We start from the raw sequence: 16,728 nt of genomic DNA, 5'->3' as shown, positions 1-16,728 counted from the left end.
TTTTGTGATTTATCAACCTTTTATGCCCTGCCTATCAGCAGCTGCCTCTCAGCCACGGACCCCAGTGGTACAGAACTCCTGGAAAGGGTGATAACAGGCATTTCCAGCTCCCAGCTCAGAAACCACAAGGATCTCAGACAGAACAAATGCCACATGCTCTCACCCTTTATGATATTTCTGTGGTTTTATTCAAGCACCGTCATCCACGGCTCGAATTCCCTGGAATGGTTTAATTCACACTAAATTCCATCTCAGTTTTGAGGGAGTGTTTGTGGGTCAGATGCAATGCAAATAGAATGGGGGCTGGGGTGGGTTTTTCTGCAGGAGCAGAGATTTCCACATTACTGTAATTCCTCTCTCTTTATTACTTTGGAGGTTTAAGCGATCATTTGCTGTGAGCCATGCCACAGTTAAGGACGGAAACTTTTAATAACATCCAGGATGGAATTCACTCCTGGGCACAGAGCTCAAACAAGGCTCAGGTCCACCTGAAGCCTTCAGGATGGAGTTTACATAGTCAGGCACCTTTTCACAACCTCTCCATAATTTGGCAAATTTCAGAGCTGAGAGAAAAAAGCCTTTTGAACATTCACCTCCTGAAAGTGCCTCTTCCCTTTGGTTCCTTTTCCATGGGGGGACGTTTTGAAGGGGAGTTAGGAGGGGTAAAAGAGGGAGCAGGAGGCTGATGATCCAAAGAAAAAGAAAAGGCTGTTCTCTGTCAGCACACGACTCTTTTCCCAGGATCCCTGAGGCTGGAAAAGCCCTCCCAGCCCATGGAGCCCCAGCTGTGCCCGATCCCACCGTGTCCCCAGCCCTGAGTGCCACCTCCAGGAATTCCCTGGACACCTCCAGGGATGGGGAATCCAACCCTCCCTGGGCAGAGAGGTTCCCCTGTAGTTAAACCAAAACCATCCAGGATGTCCCCAGAACTCTCCAGCACAGCCTGTCACGTTTTCCACCAGTGAAGGACGGGGAGGGTGAAACCCAGGGAACAAAGGACAGTTTTAGCATCACTCTTGACACAAACCTCAGCAGATATCCCTCATGCAGCACAAGGCTCCTGGTCTGCTGGAAGGTGTCCTTGCCCAGGGCAGGGGGCAGAACTAAAAGAGTTTTAAGGTCCCTTCAAGCCAGGCCAGTCTGGGATTCTGCTTCTGTGACATTTAGACAGGGCTTCAAACCAGGGCAGCTAAACCAAACCTTTCCCTCATCATTGCCCAGCACAAGAGTCTGCCTCCAGCTCCTTTCAAGAGACAAATCATCTTTTTCCCGCAATTTAAAGCCAGCTTCCACCAGAAAAGACCACCAAAGTCAGGCTGTTTGCTTGCAGTGCCAGGGGCAGAGCTTCCAGGAGCCCTTTCCTGCTCCCTCCATCCCTTCCATCCAAATGACCCCGACACAGCCGCGGGGGCCCTGGCAGTGACCTTCTGTCCCCAGCCCGTGCTGGGGGGGACAGGGGGACAGGGGGACAGGGGGACAGGGGGACAGGGATCCATGCAGGGGGGCCAGGACAGAAGCAGGCAGTGCCCAGGAGGCCAGGGAGCCGTGGGGAAGCTGGTGGGGAGCAGATGAGGAAAGGTGGCGAGCGCGGCCGGGCCGCGGCAGAGCGAACACGAGTCGTCTGTAGCAGAACAGGGGCTCAAGCTGTTCTTTAACTTTCAGCTCCATTTCGAACTCGGTAATTATACAACACGAGGAGTTGGCAGTTCACACGGAGAACAGATTTAGCTGCTGACAAAACGCTACTGTTCACAGAAGTTCAAGCAGTCGGAGCTGCAGTCGTTCTCCAGGGCTCCGGGCGCGGATTGCAGCGAGCCCAGGGAAGGTGGCCCATGGGCTTGGAGCTCCCTTCCCACCCTAAATGTGCTGGGATTCTGCTCCTCGGGGCAGCAAGAGCAAAACACAGCCACAAAACTCTTCTGCTCTATCAAATAAAACCATAAAAACGCCCGATTTCAATCCCCTGTGGAACAAACAGCAAACCCACCCTGCAGCACCTTCCAGCAGTCTGCTCCTCACTCAGAACTAGAACAAAGATATCACAGACAAACATTTTCCCTCTTTTGCTAAAACTTGCTCACAGCTTTGGGGTTTTATTTGATACTGGCTACACTGTTTCCTGTAATTATTTATTATTTATTATTCATTAGCTGACCCACTCTGGGACTGGGAGGCCACACTTCTGACCCCACATATTCCCAGAATCCCAGACCGGGAATGACCTCAGAGCCCACCCAGTGCCAGCCCTGCCATGGCAGGGACACCTCCCACCACCCCAGGCTGCTCCAGCCCCATCCAGCCTGGCCTGGGACACTGCCAGGACAATTCCTGCCTCAGCAACCCCTGAGGCTCCAGCCTCGACCTGAAATCCGTGGAGCAGGGACTCCTGTGCTGGACACCAACACCTCCCGTGCAGGGGCCACCACACCTCCCAGTTCTGCATGCGCCTGGCAGCAGCTGCTTCTGCCTCATTTTGTGAAAAGTTACATTTTGTTACACATTAAATTTCCAGGTTTTCCCTCCCCTCAGCTTCAAGTGCTCCTTTTGTGTGTGTTTTCCTCCCTTATTTTGCTATCCAGACCATTAATGTCCCCACAGGAACAGTTCACAACTTTGTGAGCATTCCCAGTGTTCCTACAATTCCATTTGATCCATTTGCCAAGAACCTCACGCTGGAAAATGTCTTTTTGCTGACACCATTTCAGCCACGTTTGCTCTTGGTCTGCATCGCTCTGCACACACAACCTCGTGGGTTTGTGCTTTGCATCAGACATTTGATATAAAACAGTTGATATAAAACATTTGGCTGTCTTTAAATGAGGGAAAGAAGCCACTCAAATATTCCTGTGAGTTTCCCCCTCTGGAGCACACGGCAGCATCCCTCCCAGCCGGGCCATGGAAGCAGGATTAAATTATCCAGTGTTTACTGGGAGAAGAGCCTCCAACAAGGAACAGAGCTCTGGGTGGGAGGAACACGAGGAGATTCAGAGATTAGGAGGCCTAATGGAGTTTGGAGGGGCTGCATTCTGAATCTATCAAACCCTGACATTTGAGGGAGCTTTATATTTTCCTTTAAGAGTAGTGCAGACCCCAGTGAATTATATAATGGAATATGTCTCCCCAATGTAATCAAAGCTGACCTAACAGATTTGTCTTTCTGGTGAAACAATCCACTGAAAATCTTTAAGGAAATCAGAACTGGATTCAAACAACAAAGAGGAAAAAGCACTTTTTAAATATAAAACATGCCTAGAGAAAGCAACTCCTGCCAATTAGAAATACTGCAATCATGGAATGGTTTAGATTGGAATGCGCTGCTCAGGAGCCTCCAATAATCCCTTGCTCGATTTTATCCTTTGGACACCCAAAAGCAGCCAACACCACGCTTGGAAAACAGCAGCACTGACCTGAACCTTCCAGGGCAGGCTGAATAAATCCACCTAAAACACAAAAATTGAACTGATTAGGCTGGAGGAGAGGACTCCTTTCTCATCCAGAGGAACCAAAGCAAGACTTCAGGCTTGCCTCATAAATGCATTTCAAGAAGCATTTCTCCACATCTGTGCCTAAATAAGTGGCTCTGAATTGGCATAATATTAAATTGATTTTATTAAATCCCTCAATATAAAAACATGCAAATGATTCTCCCCCCAGAATGGTTTAATCACACCCTAAGTCAAATTTGCCTGTAGCTAAAAATATCTCAGTATTAGGACTGCTGTTAACTGAAGAACGTAATTCTGGTTTCTACAAAGTCAAGAACAAGGGGTAAAACTCTAAAATCCCGAATTTCTCTTGCCAAGCCACTGAGCAGAGGACCCTGAATCAGGAGGCAGAGCCACTGCTGGTCTCTGAACACACACAATAAAACCAGTCAGATTCCATTTGTTAAAACATGTGATTCAATTAATTTTGCCATCTTTACTGAATAATTCACTTGATGAATCAATTCTTCTGGTAAATAAGCACTTCTACATCCCATTGACCTCTGTGTGGGCAAAACTGATTTTTCCCTTGGCATCGATGCTCTTTGGGGCCAGGAGGGAAGGTGGCTGGGTCGGGAGGCAGAGCCACTGCAGAGCCCCCAGCACTGCTGGACTCACCAGGCCCTTTCCAGGGAAAGGGAAGCGGGAGAAGCTCAAGCCAAGCCCAGCAGACGAGCAGCTCCAGGGAATAACCCCTGGCACAGCCCCGCGCTCACTCCCACCAGCACTGGGGACGATGACGCATTTGGAGACTTTCCCCTCCTTTGGTCACCTCCCAACAGCCCCCTGGCCACCAAATAGGACGTGGGAACTCTTAAGGACAATGTTTTATTTAGCTGCTTCTATGACTAGTGAAAAATGTTATAACATTTTTAAAAACGAGGCTTTCCAGTAAGCACCTCCAATTTCCTTAAAACGTTTGCCACGGAACCTTTATCTCGGAGAAAAGCTAAACATAAGGACACAGAGACAGAGAGGAGATATTCCTGCATCTATTTGAAGAAATCTCATCCATAAAGAAACAAATTGCCATGGTAATTATCACTCCCTTACTTGTAATTGTAGGAATAACCGTGCCTGGGTTATACATATGGACCGCTCTCATCCCGCGTGCGTTAATTCTCCCTGGAAAGAAACGATCTTTTATGGAGCAGAAGTATTAAATGTGTTCTGGCAGCGGGGAGCGCTGCCTGAGCGAGGTGCTCTGCCACAGAGCAGAGATGGAAGCGCTCCTGGGGCGCTGCAGGAACCCCACACTGAACCCCGAGGAGCAGCGATCCCGCGTGCCCAGCCAGCCTGAGCATCCCCTGGGCGTGCTCCAGGACAGCCCTGGCACAGGGAGCTGCGCTGGGACACGGCCAGCCCCCAGCAGGAGTGTCCCAAAACCCCCAAAGCAGCAGGGGCTGCACTGTGGGCACCACGAGCCCTTCAGGTGCCGAGGGGTGAGGGGATCTGCCCTGCTTCGGGTTGGGGGTTTGGCCAAGCTGAGCACCGCGTAAAACTGAAGCCCAGATTTGCGCTGTAAAACCAGACAGGGATTAATATTTAGCTCCTCTGGTCCCTGCAGAGAATCTGTTCCAAAAGGCCAGGGAGCTGGAGCACTCCTGTTCCTGGTCCGATTAATCACTGGGAATAAATCACCAAATTCTGCTGAACAACCACCAGGGACCTTTTGGGAACAAGAGCTCCCTGCCCACTCAGCTGGGCTTCACAGCCAGCAGAGAGGCACACAGAGAGTCCCAGCTGCACGCCTGCATCCCTGGAGGAGCCCAAGTCCAGGCTGGACAGGGCACCGTGGGACAGTGGAAGGTGGCCCTGCCCATAAAGATCAACAAACAAAACAAAAAACACATTAAAAACCCCAAATAACCTCATTTTTCAAATTCTGTCTTTTTCTATTGAGATAAAAGAGGTGGCCAGGCCATACCTTTGCTAGCCCAAGCAGAGCAGGAATATTTCAGCTCACTGCTGCCCAAATGTTCCACAAGGATCTCCCCTCCAAGCCCCTGTGCCCCAGCCCTGTGTGTGCAGAGAGCCTTCCCTTCCTCCTCAGCCCCAAAACTCAACCCCTCACAAGTGTTCTTTTATTTTTTGTGATTTGCATTTAACTGGTTTTCACTCACGGATGTTTCCAGCAACTGCCCTTTGGAAACCTGGAACTGGAATCTCTCATTAGTCAGATTTTTCTGCCTTCTGCAAGGAGCAGCAACTGCTGCTGTAAAATCCTTTATGAACAGGGGAAAAAAGACACAGATTTCACGTATGGCATCGAGAAAGGAGGATTTTTATCCTGAGCACAGCAAGAGGGTGGTGGGGATTTTTTTGATCAGCCCTGACTGCTCTCCATGTGCAAGGAATAGGGACACTGGAAATATCCTACGCTGTGCACCCATCCTGCCTTTTACTCCCCACACTTGAACGCATGGGAGGAAAACACAAACTTTTTTTAGAAGTTTTTCCCTCGGATTTTTGGCCTCAAGTTTACATTGAAAAAAAAAGTAAAAAAAGAGCCCCCATTCCTATTAATAAACGCAATTAAACTGCAAGCTAAAATGTTAATTCTGGCTCTTAGTGCTTCCTAATCTGTTTTTTTTATTATTTTTCTCTCCAAGCCAGCTCCAGGACGAGGCTCTGTCCTTCTGGAGCGGGTGTCCAGGATCCCACAGATCCCACCAGCCGTGTCCCTTTATCCCCACGCTCCCGAAAGCTTCACACACATCCCTGAGAGGTGCCGCTCTCCAGGCTCAAACTGGCAAACCAGAGAGTCCTGATGGCATTTTGGATGGGAGTTTGTGTGGTTCTGTGCAGGAGGGGAGCAGGCAAAGGACAGCAATGGTTCTTGGTGCCCCGTGTCCCTGCTCCCCACCGCTGCTCAGCTCGCCGGGCTCTGCTCTGCTCTGCTCTCCTCGGGGCACGTTTCAGATATTGTTTTTAAAGCTCTCAGAGCCCGGGGAGGCAGGCTCAGATCCGATCTGCTGTGACAGGTAAAGGGCACCGTGAAGGCTCCTCCAGCTCCCTGCTACAGGGGGAATGGCTGGGATGTGGAGCACCCTTTCCATGCCACAGCCAGGAAAAGCCACCCGGCTGTGGTGGGCTGCAGCATCCCCTTCCCCTTCCTGGCCTTTCCCCCTCGCTGGTGCCGCACAGAGCCACGGCAGGAACGGCAAACCAGGGAATGGGGAGAGGGCAGCAGCACACATTTCCTTTAGAGGGGGAAATAACATGCTTAAAAACAACCCCAAACACTTCACAGCAACTGCAGGAAAGCCCAAATCATGTGGACAGTTCAAAAAACCCTTCCTGTGTTTTCGTTGATCCGGTCAGGAGGAAAAGTTTACTTTTTCACGAACCACAAGCATAATTACTCATGAAACTCCAGAATGCCTTAATGGCAGGGGGCTCTGAGTGTCACAGAAGGGCTTGGGAGGGACCACAGAGCTCCTCTGTGCCACAGCTCCGAGCAGGTGCATCCCCTCCTGGGACCCAGGCACGGCCCTGGCCACGCTCACCAACAGCCTCTGCTCACTTTCCAAAGGAGAGGTTTCAGCAGCTCGCTTTAAAAGTTGCATTTTGATCTTTGTAATGGGCTTTATACTTAATATAACTCCCAGACACCGCCAGGAGGCTGTTCCCTACCAGACAATGCCATTGGGCTCAGCAGGGCTCCTGCAGTCACACTCCCAGGAAGAAAAACGCTGTAAATAGTGCGTTACAGGCGTCTATTTCGAGATGCACGAGGTTGGAAAGTACAAAAAATCCATTGCTGCAATAATTTCTACTTCTCCAGTTCCATCTAAAAATCTCAGAACTTGCTGCTCGGCCTTTGCGAGGCTCGTGTTTGTGTTCCAATTTTTCCCACATATTTGATGACGACTGTTTTCGCCAGCAGAGCGGCCAGACTCCCTTACAGAGCAATTACACGAGGAATTAATTATAGGAAAAGCAGATGAGAGCAGCACTGAAAATAACTCGAGGTCAGATTGATGCCGTGTATCAACCTTACGTAACCGAGCTGGGCTCGGGGTTGAGCTGTACCCCAAAATGAACCTTCCAAGCCCCAGCCACAGCTGCAGGGCCCACTGGCAGGACAGGAGGCTCCAATGGGTTTTGCTCACGATCCCAGCACTGAAGAACTTCAAGGAGCAGAGGAAGATCTTCAGACCTGGAGAACTGCACTTTGTCCTGGAGGAAACCTTCTCCATTTTTAATGACAGCACACCAAGTCAGTAAAGCCCATCCCGCCTTTAACTGCAGCCTTTCTAGTCAAGGTGCCCTTCCCTCTCTGTCTCTCGTTTTCCCAAATATTTTCCAGACTGTGGGATGGATCCCTGCTATCCCAAAGCAGGGAGATGCTGCTGAGAACGGCCCCGGTGCTGCTCAGAGCTCTCCTGACAGGACAGCCTGGCACGCTGTGTTTTACATCACTTCATAGACATGACAGATGGAAAGACATTTAATTTACCCCTCTCAAACAAGGACCACTTCTCCAGGCCTCCTCAGACAGCCAGAGGAGCCAGAGCCTGCCAGAGCTGACAGCTTCAGGCTCCGTGCTCAGGTGTCCCTCACACCTCCAGCCTTGTCCCAACACCTGGGCACCCACGAAAGGGGAGGGAAGGGCTGATGGACACAGCAGGAGCAGCAGGGCAGGGCTGCCTGCACAGGGATCCTCTGATCCTTCTGAACAGCCACGTGGAAATTACACTGGAAATAGGGAATTCACCCATTGGAGCGAGTCCAGAGGAGGCCAGGGGGCTGCTGCAGGGCTGGAGCCCCTCTGGAGCCAGGCTGGGAGAGCTGGGAATGTTCCCCTGGAGAAGGGAAGGATCCAGGGAGAGCTGGGAATGTTCCCCTGGAGAAGGGAAGGATCCAGGGAGAGCTGGGAATGTTCCCCTGGAGAAGGGAAGGATCCAGGGAGAGCTCAGAGCCCCTTGCAGGGCCTGAAGGGGCTCCAGGAGAGCTGGAGAGGGACTGGGGACAAGGGATGGAGGGACAGGAGCCAGGGAATGGCTCCCAGTGCCAGAGGGCAGGGATGGGTGGGATATTGGGAATTGGGAATTCCTGGCTGGGAGGGTGGGCAGGGGCTGGTTTGGAATTCCCAGAGCAGCTGTGGCTGTCCCTGGATCCCTGGCAGTGCCCAAGGCCAGCTTGGATGGGTTTGGAGCAGCCTGGGACAGTGGGAGCTGTCCCTGCCCATGGAACAGGATGGCTCTGGAGTTCCTTCCAGCCCAAACCATTCTGGGAGTCCACGGAAGAGAAGCAGATGAGAAACCTCCCCATCCAAACCCTTGGAGCACGAGGCAATGAACATCCAGGGCTCCCTGCAGGGTCCCCAGCCCAGCACATCCCCTCTGTCCCTGCTGCTCTCACACCCAGCTCAGCTGCTCGGGGTGAGGTCCTTAGGGCTGGGCTCTGCATCTTTTGGTTGGTTTTTTGGGATTTTGTTGTTTTTTTTTTTTTAATTGGATCTCCTTTAACATTTTGAGTTCACTTGTGCCCAAATCCAGAGGCACCCGGAGCTCAGCTCAACAGCAAAGCCAAAGCAGCTGGGTTTCATAATCATTTGCTGCCGACATTTATGTTGATGGGGATTTTCTCCTTCTACAGCTTTATTTTCCCTAAAAAGTTGATATTTTGCACTGCTCGAACTCAGGAAAATTAAAGAGCTTTTTTAGCGATATTTGGCAGATTTTATTTTTCTCCCCACAGCCCTCTGTGGTGGGAATCTCTAATTTTCCCTCTGGAAATCACATCTAGAGGCAAGGCAGAGAAATGCCACATGGTAAACTTCAATACAGATGTGCCCTCCCAACAGCCCAAGTGAAGCCATTGTTATTGCACCATTCAGGAATCCAATGACTCCTAACCATAATTTAGCTAAGATCAAGTGCAAAATCTGTTTAATAATACCCGCTTCCTCCTCTGTCCTGGAGATTATATCCTGCATTTGCAGGGCATTGACTCCATAATCTAACAGGTCTTTTCCATCTCTGACTTCTATTAGCCTATGAATTATAACAAAAGGATCATTAAGCAACCCATAATTGTGGAAACAGCCTCTGACACGTGAGACTAACTCCTGCCATGGCAGGGAAAACTAAAATTAAAACACAGACAATCGAAGGGAAAGCATTCCCTTTATCCAAGTGTTAATTCGCTCGATTAAAATCGGGAAACAGCACTCAGTAAGTCACAGGAAAGGCTTTTTTTTACCCCCTCCCCATCTCTGTGGAGAACAGACTTTGTTTGGGCAGCACAGCAGGCGCTGGTTTGTCCCTGCAGGAGGGATGGGGCTTATTTGGGATATTTTCCTTATCTGCTGCCTCCGCCCAGCCCAACTTGTCCTGCGCCCTGGAGCCGCTTCTGCCAAGAAAAGTCACATCTTCCTTCACCTGGGGAAGCAGAAAACAACAGAGCAGCCCAGAAGGCTGAGGGAGGGCAGGAGGCATCCAGCCGAGGCTGCCTGGGAAGGGGCTGGGACGCAGCCATCCTCCAGCAGCTCTGGCTAGCACACGTTCCCGAAAGGTCAGCGGCTCTGCAAACACCTCAGAGCGAGAGCAGCTCGCAGGTGAGGGCACACTGAGCAGCACACACACAGCCAGCGGCCACGCCACCCTCCTGGGCACGCAGGGACCGCCGAGCGCTGGCCCAAGGCCCGGGTGCACAGCAGGGCATGGCAGCAGCGCTCCTCAGCAGGTGTATTTATAACACCCCATCCCAGCAGGATGCTCCGTGCTCGGAGCTGGGGTTGAGGAGCGCGTCGTGGTTTGGGGCCGGCAGAGCTCCCTGGAGCTGGAGAGAGCCATTCCCGGCACCTTCCTGACAAAAATCACAGCTTTCGGAGCTCCATCGCATTCCTCCGGCTTAATTAAGAAATACTTTTCACATGGCCAACTGCTCCTTTTTCCCATTACTTCTAACGCGACTGTTTATGCAAAACACACTCGTTAGAGACAGCTCTGCAGCCTCAACTCTCCACGCCGCTATCTGCAAAGAAAGAGCGGGGCTGATCCCTTACCTTTGCACATCCTCCAGCTTCCAAGGAGCCAGGCTGGAGGAGCTGCGGGCTGGAGCCAAGCCCACGGATCCATGTGCTGCTCCAGGCTCTCCCAGCTGTGCTCTGCACCATGGAGCAGACTTACAACACATCTGCTCGCCGCTCCCAGCCCTGCCCGGCGCTGCCAACCGTGCCTCGCCGTGCCAAAGCGGGTGCCAGAGAGGGCTGATCATTATTTATGGAACACAGGGATATCCAGTAGGGATTAGGAGGACTCTCAAGATCGCTTCTGTTCGCGACTTGAGTGGGGTTTGAAAATGGCAGCGAGTAAAATTACACATTTCTACCACAACGCGCCTGGAGCCACACCAGCGCCTTCCTGTCAAAATCAGCTCTGCAAGGGGGTCAGGACCCGGCAGCAAGAGCTCTCCATGGGCTACAAGGGGCCACACCTGAGCTGCTCTTCTCACTGCAGCCAGATCCTGAGGAGGATCCATTGGCCAAACAGAACCACGGCAAAGCTCAGCTCGAGTTCAGCGGGGCAGCGGCACCCGCGGACACTGCGGCACCTTCACTGCCATCACTGCCGCCCTTCAGAGCCCCTGGCCTGGGCAAACAGGCAGGGCTGGGGCAGGAAATGATCCTGCAGGGCCAGGAGAGACATCACGAGCTCACCTGGAGCGTGAAGGTGGCTCTGTCCCAAACACAGGCACCCCGAGCTGCCCAGCCCTGCTTCTGCTCCCTGTCATTGCCTCACCTCCGCACATACCCACTGCCCATCTCAGACACTCAGGGAGGCTGGAAACGACTCTTAGAGTCAGAAAAGTGTCCCCAGCCTGGCCCTTCTCAGCTCCTCTTTCAAACAGGGTTTGGTGGGACAGTGCCCCAGAAGTTCCAGCACATTCCAGCCCCGGGCTGTGACTCGGCCTGGAGCAGGGGGTGCCATGGCATCTTCTGCACCAAAAGGAGCAACTCCAGCTTTATTTTTCCTTTTCCCTAAAGGAAGATCTCCACAGCATTAATCCCTATTAAATATTAAATTCCTATTAAATCTTATTAATAAACTTGGGAAGGAGCTGGGGCCAGATGCATAAAACCAGGATTCCTTCCTGGAAGCACGGACTCCAGCACAAAGACGTGGGAATGTTCCTGGGGCTTGTGCAGCCTCTGATCCCTACAGAAAATAAACCTGCTCCACCTTTCCATGGCACAGGAATTCCTGGGATTACTGTACCAAGGGTTTCTCTCCAGCCCCTGCTTTACTGAACCTGTGACTTTCTCCCCCAGGATGTCTCCAGCAGCAGGGAGCAGAGGTTTGGAATTCATTTTAGCAGCACCTCACTAATAGCAGGGTCTTTCTCCTGGTAACTTTGTCATTAAACCGTATTTTGTTTGCAAATCTGTTAAAAATACAACTCTAACCCAAATGTATGTTATGGGATATGCATTTCTCATCGTGGCCCTGCTGCTCACTTACAGACTGAGGAAAGCATTGTGAACACGTTAAATGTGTTTGTTTGTGTCAGGAAATGCAATGAAATAAAAATGCAACAATTCTTTCAGTTCTCCAAGTTTCATCTTCAGGCCTTAGCACAAAGAATCATTTTTACAGAGGATTTCAGGACATCAGGATGTGACTTGAAATTAATTTGTAATAGGTCCAAGTGTGTTTTATTCTCCTTCTTTGTGCTCTCTGTTACACAGGGGATGGTTCATGACAAATACCATGAATATGTGAATTTGAGGTGTTATTCTTTGGGACCCTCAATCATTTAATTTTATAAATACTTACATTAAATATAACTATGTTGTGACCAGCCCTGAGTTCCACCCTGTTGATGCCATATACTCTTATGCCTAAGGCTGCAAAATTCATCACCAGGTACTGGAAGTCACATCACTCCAAAATGTTGTCCATTCTCCTTGGGCACATCCATAAATGGATGGTTAAATACCCAATTTTACAGCAAAACAGGAAAAATCACACAACAAGGGTCACTTTATGGCAGCTGTAGGGAAATGCTGTGTTCTGAAAATGCAGGAGTCCTGATCCTTCAGTAGGTAACTGCAGAGACAAACCCCAGAGCATCCTGAGGGCAGGAACAGCCAGTCCTGATCCCATGGACCCACCAGGCTCTCCCACACCTGTGCTTGCCATTTCTAACAACAACAGAATAAAACTGTCACAGCTGAGGATCCCAAACTTCTGAAATGACTCTGAAAGACAATTTCCAATCCGTGAAACAGTGGCACAGCCCCTACAGAAAGGACCTTCAGCATCATGGAATCACAAAATCCCAGAGCAGTTTGGGTTGGAAGGGACCTCATCCCATTCCACCATCCCTGTGTCCATCCATCCAACCATCAATCCATCCATCCATCCATCCATCATCCATCCATCCAGCCCGGCCTGGGGCCCTTCCAGGGCTGGGCAGCCTCAGTTTCTCTGCAGACTGGCAGGGAGGGAGGGAAGGGGAGAAGGGGAGCAGCTCCTGGGACTGTGCCAGGAGCGGCAGCGATCCTGCAAGAACGCCGTGCCCAGAGGAGCACCCAGCACCCACAGAGCCAGCTCTGTGCAGGGCAGTGACCCCCGGTAGGGTGTCCCCTGTCCCTGGCAGTCCCACCCAGCACCCACAGAGCCAGCTCTGTGCAGGGCAGTGACACCTGGCAGGGTGTCCCCTGTCCCTGGCAGTCCCACCGGGCACTGCCTGGGCTCTGGTCCCTCCCCAGGTGTGTGGGTGCAGCATCATCCCCGCTCTGCCAGGCTCCAGCCGGGCTGGGAGCAGCAGAGGCAGCCCCGAGCCGGGGGCTGAGCTCCCACTGCTGACCCCAGCCCACCCTGACCTTCCCTCCCTCCCCAGAGCCAGGACATTTCCAGAGGGGCTGGGCACCGCTCCTCCCGCAGCTCAGCTCCGCAGCCTTGGCCTTTCAAGTTTAGCTCCGGAGCTGTCGCTTCCCTTTATCTCTCGGTGAGGCAGCTGCAGGGGCTGGGCTCAGGTAGGTCCCTTCCCTGCTCCCAGAGCCCAGCCAGCGCCTCAGGCCCTCCCTGTCCCCCCCAAACCCCCCGAGTGTCACCAGCACCGGGCAGGGCCAGCTCCGCTCACCCACAGCCCTGCCCAGCACAAGCTGCTCTGGAGGATGGGAACGCACAGAGGAGACTTTTTGCTGTTTGTTTTATCCCTGTGTCATTGCAATTCTGGCTGGGGTGCTGCAGTTCACTGCGTCATTTGTATGGAACACTAAAATGAAATAATCAATTTGGGATTTTTCTTTGTAGCGAACCAAACCGCTCAAGAAAAAGGAGCTGAGTGATGTTGTTCAGTGTTTATTAACACATGCAAGTCCCTGTGCCCTCAGTGCAGCCCAACACGGGGTTTGGCAGCGCTGTAGGACAGAGCCTTCCTATTGAAGCCATGAATTCAGGCAGAGCAGCCCAGCACACACAGCAACAGCCAGGACCTGCCAAAATTCCACCCCAAAGATCCACAGCTGGGCAGGGACACCCAGGGGTTCCACAGAACAGCTGAGTGTCCACACACAAAACCTGATCAAACACCACTTCTCCCAAACAGAAACATCCACTGAATTAAACTCCTCCACCTCGGGGAAGCAGCTCTGTTCTCAGTGAGGAGCCGAGGAGGAAAGGCTGAAGTGACCAAAGCACCTGAGCTTTGCTACGGAGATTCTCATCTTCATGATGGTCCCAAAATCCCAAATGAGATTTGGTTTCTTACAGAGAATTACAAAGATTTGAACAAAAATTAGGAATTCTCTGACTAGAGAAGAGGCCTGCTCAATGAAACGTGCTGTTTTCGCTGGTCCCAAAGCAGATTTCCCTCAACCTGGCACCTTCCCCGTGCTGCAGCAAACACCAGGCAGGAGCTGGAGCTGCCCCAAAGCTCCCCCAGCCCCAGCAGGGCTGCCCTGCTCGAGCTGTCCCAAACCAAGCTGGCTCCTGTGGCACCTGAAGCTGTGCAGGATCCCCCAGATCCCCAGGGAGCTGCAGGCTGGGCAGAGCACACATCACCTGTCCTGTCTGAACCAGCTCTCCTGGCCAGCCCTGCACCCCAGTCAAATCCAAAAACCCCCCCTAAAATACAACAATGCCGCTATTTTGATAGACACATGCTTTGAAATAAGAAAAATTTAAAAAAGCAAACAAACCAACCCAGAAAGCTCGAGCTGCTCTACATTGTGCCTCCAACCCACAGCGGCAGAGAAGGAAACTCTTTACTGCTGAAGCAGGGGAGCAGAGACAGGAGGAAATCAGGAAAACAGAGAAAGCACACCACATAGGAAATGTCAAATATGTCAAAACATTCATGAATACCAACATCTCCCTCTGCACCATCCCCAGCTGCAGAGGTTACTCAGGGCTAACGTTTCAGCAAGTGCAGATTATGCAGCTCGGGGTTTACTTATACATAAAAAATCAGCTACAGGTGCATCCAAGGTGCTTTTTGCATGCAGCCAGTCCGGGGATTTCTCCCACTAAAGAAAAGCCAGGAGGGTAAAATCACATAAAACGCGAATTTCCCAGCTCTGACCACCCCAGCCCTAAATGGCTCCTGGCTGCTCCCGGTGCCCGTGACACACGCGGGAAGGATAATTAGGGCGAGGACTAAAGAACTGTTGCCGATTTCATTCCCAAAGCTCCCAGCCGGGGCTCCTGCCCGCGGCCATTCATCTGCAGGGACAGCACGGCACCTCCTGTCCCCGAGCCACCAGCTGGGAATTCTGCCAGCCCAGTTCGGTGGCATCAGAGCACAGCATCGCATGGCCCAGAGCCTCCGGAAAACGCAGCTGGAATTCAGTGGCACCACTGGAACACGATGGGCAGCGAGCACCTGGCCCGAGCCCTCCCCCGGTCTTTGTCAGGTTTGGAAAGCTCGGCATATTTGGGAACGCTGTGCCTTGGTGTAACCTCCTCATCCATCCACAGCGGGAGGAGAAACTGCCCTGGAGAGGAGCAGAGAGCCTCCCCTGCCTGGGCTGCCCTGGGAACACCAAGGCGAGCTCCAGACAAAGCAAACACCCTCTGCTCTCACAGCTCGCTGTGCCGCAGGAGAAACCACAGAAAACAGGGCAAAAACAGAAAGTTGGGTTCACATCAGCCGGGTGGGTCGGTAAGGAGCTACAAAAGCTGAAATTCCCAGGGAACAGACCAGGATGGGTCTGGCTGCTCCTCACATGAGCCCAGCAGAACGAGCAGTAACAAATTCCAGCAGCAGCACACGGCTAAAATAATTAAGATAGCTATTGATCTGGAATATTGCAAGCCTGGAGAAGTGAAACCTTTTAATAAATCCTCCCATTGATACCCCCAGTTAAAAATTATTCCTTCAGCTCCATATTCTGCCTTGAGCTCCCGCTCTGAACATTTTTCTCCGTGTCTCTGAAGAGCGTTTCCTCCCCTGGCTGCCTTGCTGGAGGCTGCAGAGCACGGCAAGCAGGAGCCCAGGGGCTCTGGCGGCTCTCCCCTCTGCAGCCTGGCCTCAGCAGCAGCCCCCAGCCCCTGCCCGAGCCCCCCTCGGTGCCCGTGCCCGGTCCCTGCAGCCTCTGCTGGGCTCGGCTCCCGCGCACCCCGGGCCAGCAGCGCTCCGGGCCGGGGGAAAAGCCCAGGCAGGTGTGAGGCGGCCGGCTGAGAAGGATTAATTCTGCTTTCCCCTGGTGCACCGGGTTAAAAACCTGTTAGAAAAGTTACTGCAAAAGACGCTGCTGAAAGTGGTGGAAGCAGCTGGTTTCTGACAGGAATTGGGAGCAGCTGGGGGATATTTAGAGGGGGATCCAGTTGTTAAAGTCCTCCTATAAACAGGTCTTTGTTTTTCTTTCGCATTGTAAACCCCTTCTATAGCATAGACATTTACACTTCTGTATTTCTTCACACATATTTAGGGAACGTCTGTGTTCTCTCTATATGTTTAGGGATATCCGCATTCCATGTGCGCTGTTTAGGTTAAATCCACAACTGCTCCGTGCCCGTGGCAATCCCAAGACCCCGCTCAGGATGAATTAGGCAGCACCCGCCTGTGCCCCGGCCCCGCTCCTTGCCCCCCGCAACACCCGCCTGCCACGGCACCGACTTTTATTCCTTCTTCCAACTCTTTCTTTTCGGGATTTTTCGCCTGACCGAGCCGCAAAGCCCCTTCCTCGGCAAGCCGGGTGCTCGGGGCTCGCCCGCACCGGGGGCTGCGGAGCCGCGGGTCTCAGACCCCCGGCACCCCGGGCTGGGGATGCGGCACCGGGACC

This window comes from Poecile atricapillus, chromosome 5 (genome assembly GCF_030490865.1).
Source record: "Poecile atricapillus isolate bPoeAtr1 chromosome 5, bPoeAtr1.hap1, whole genome shotgun sequence".
Lineage (NCBI taxonomy): Eukaryota > Metazoa > Chordata > Aves > Passeriformes > Paridae > Poecile > Poecile atricapillus.
This window is presented reverse-complemented; position numbering follows the sequence as displayed.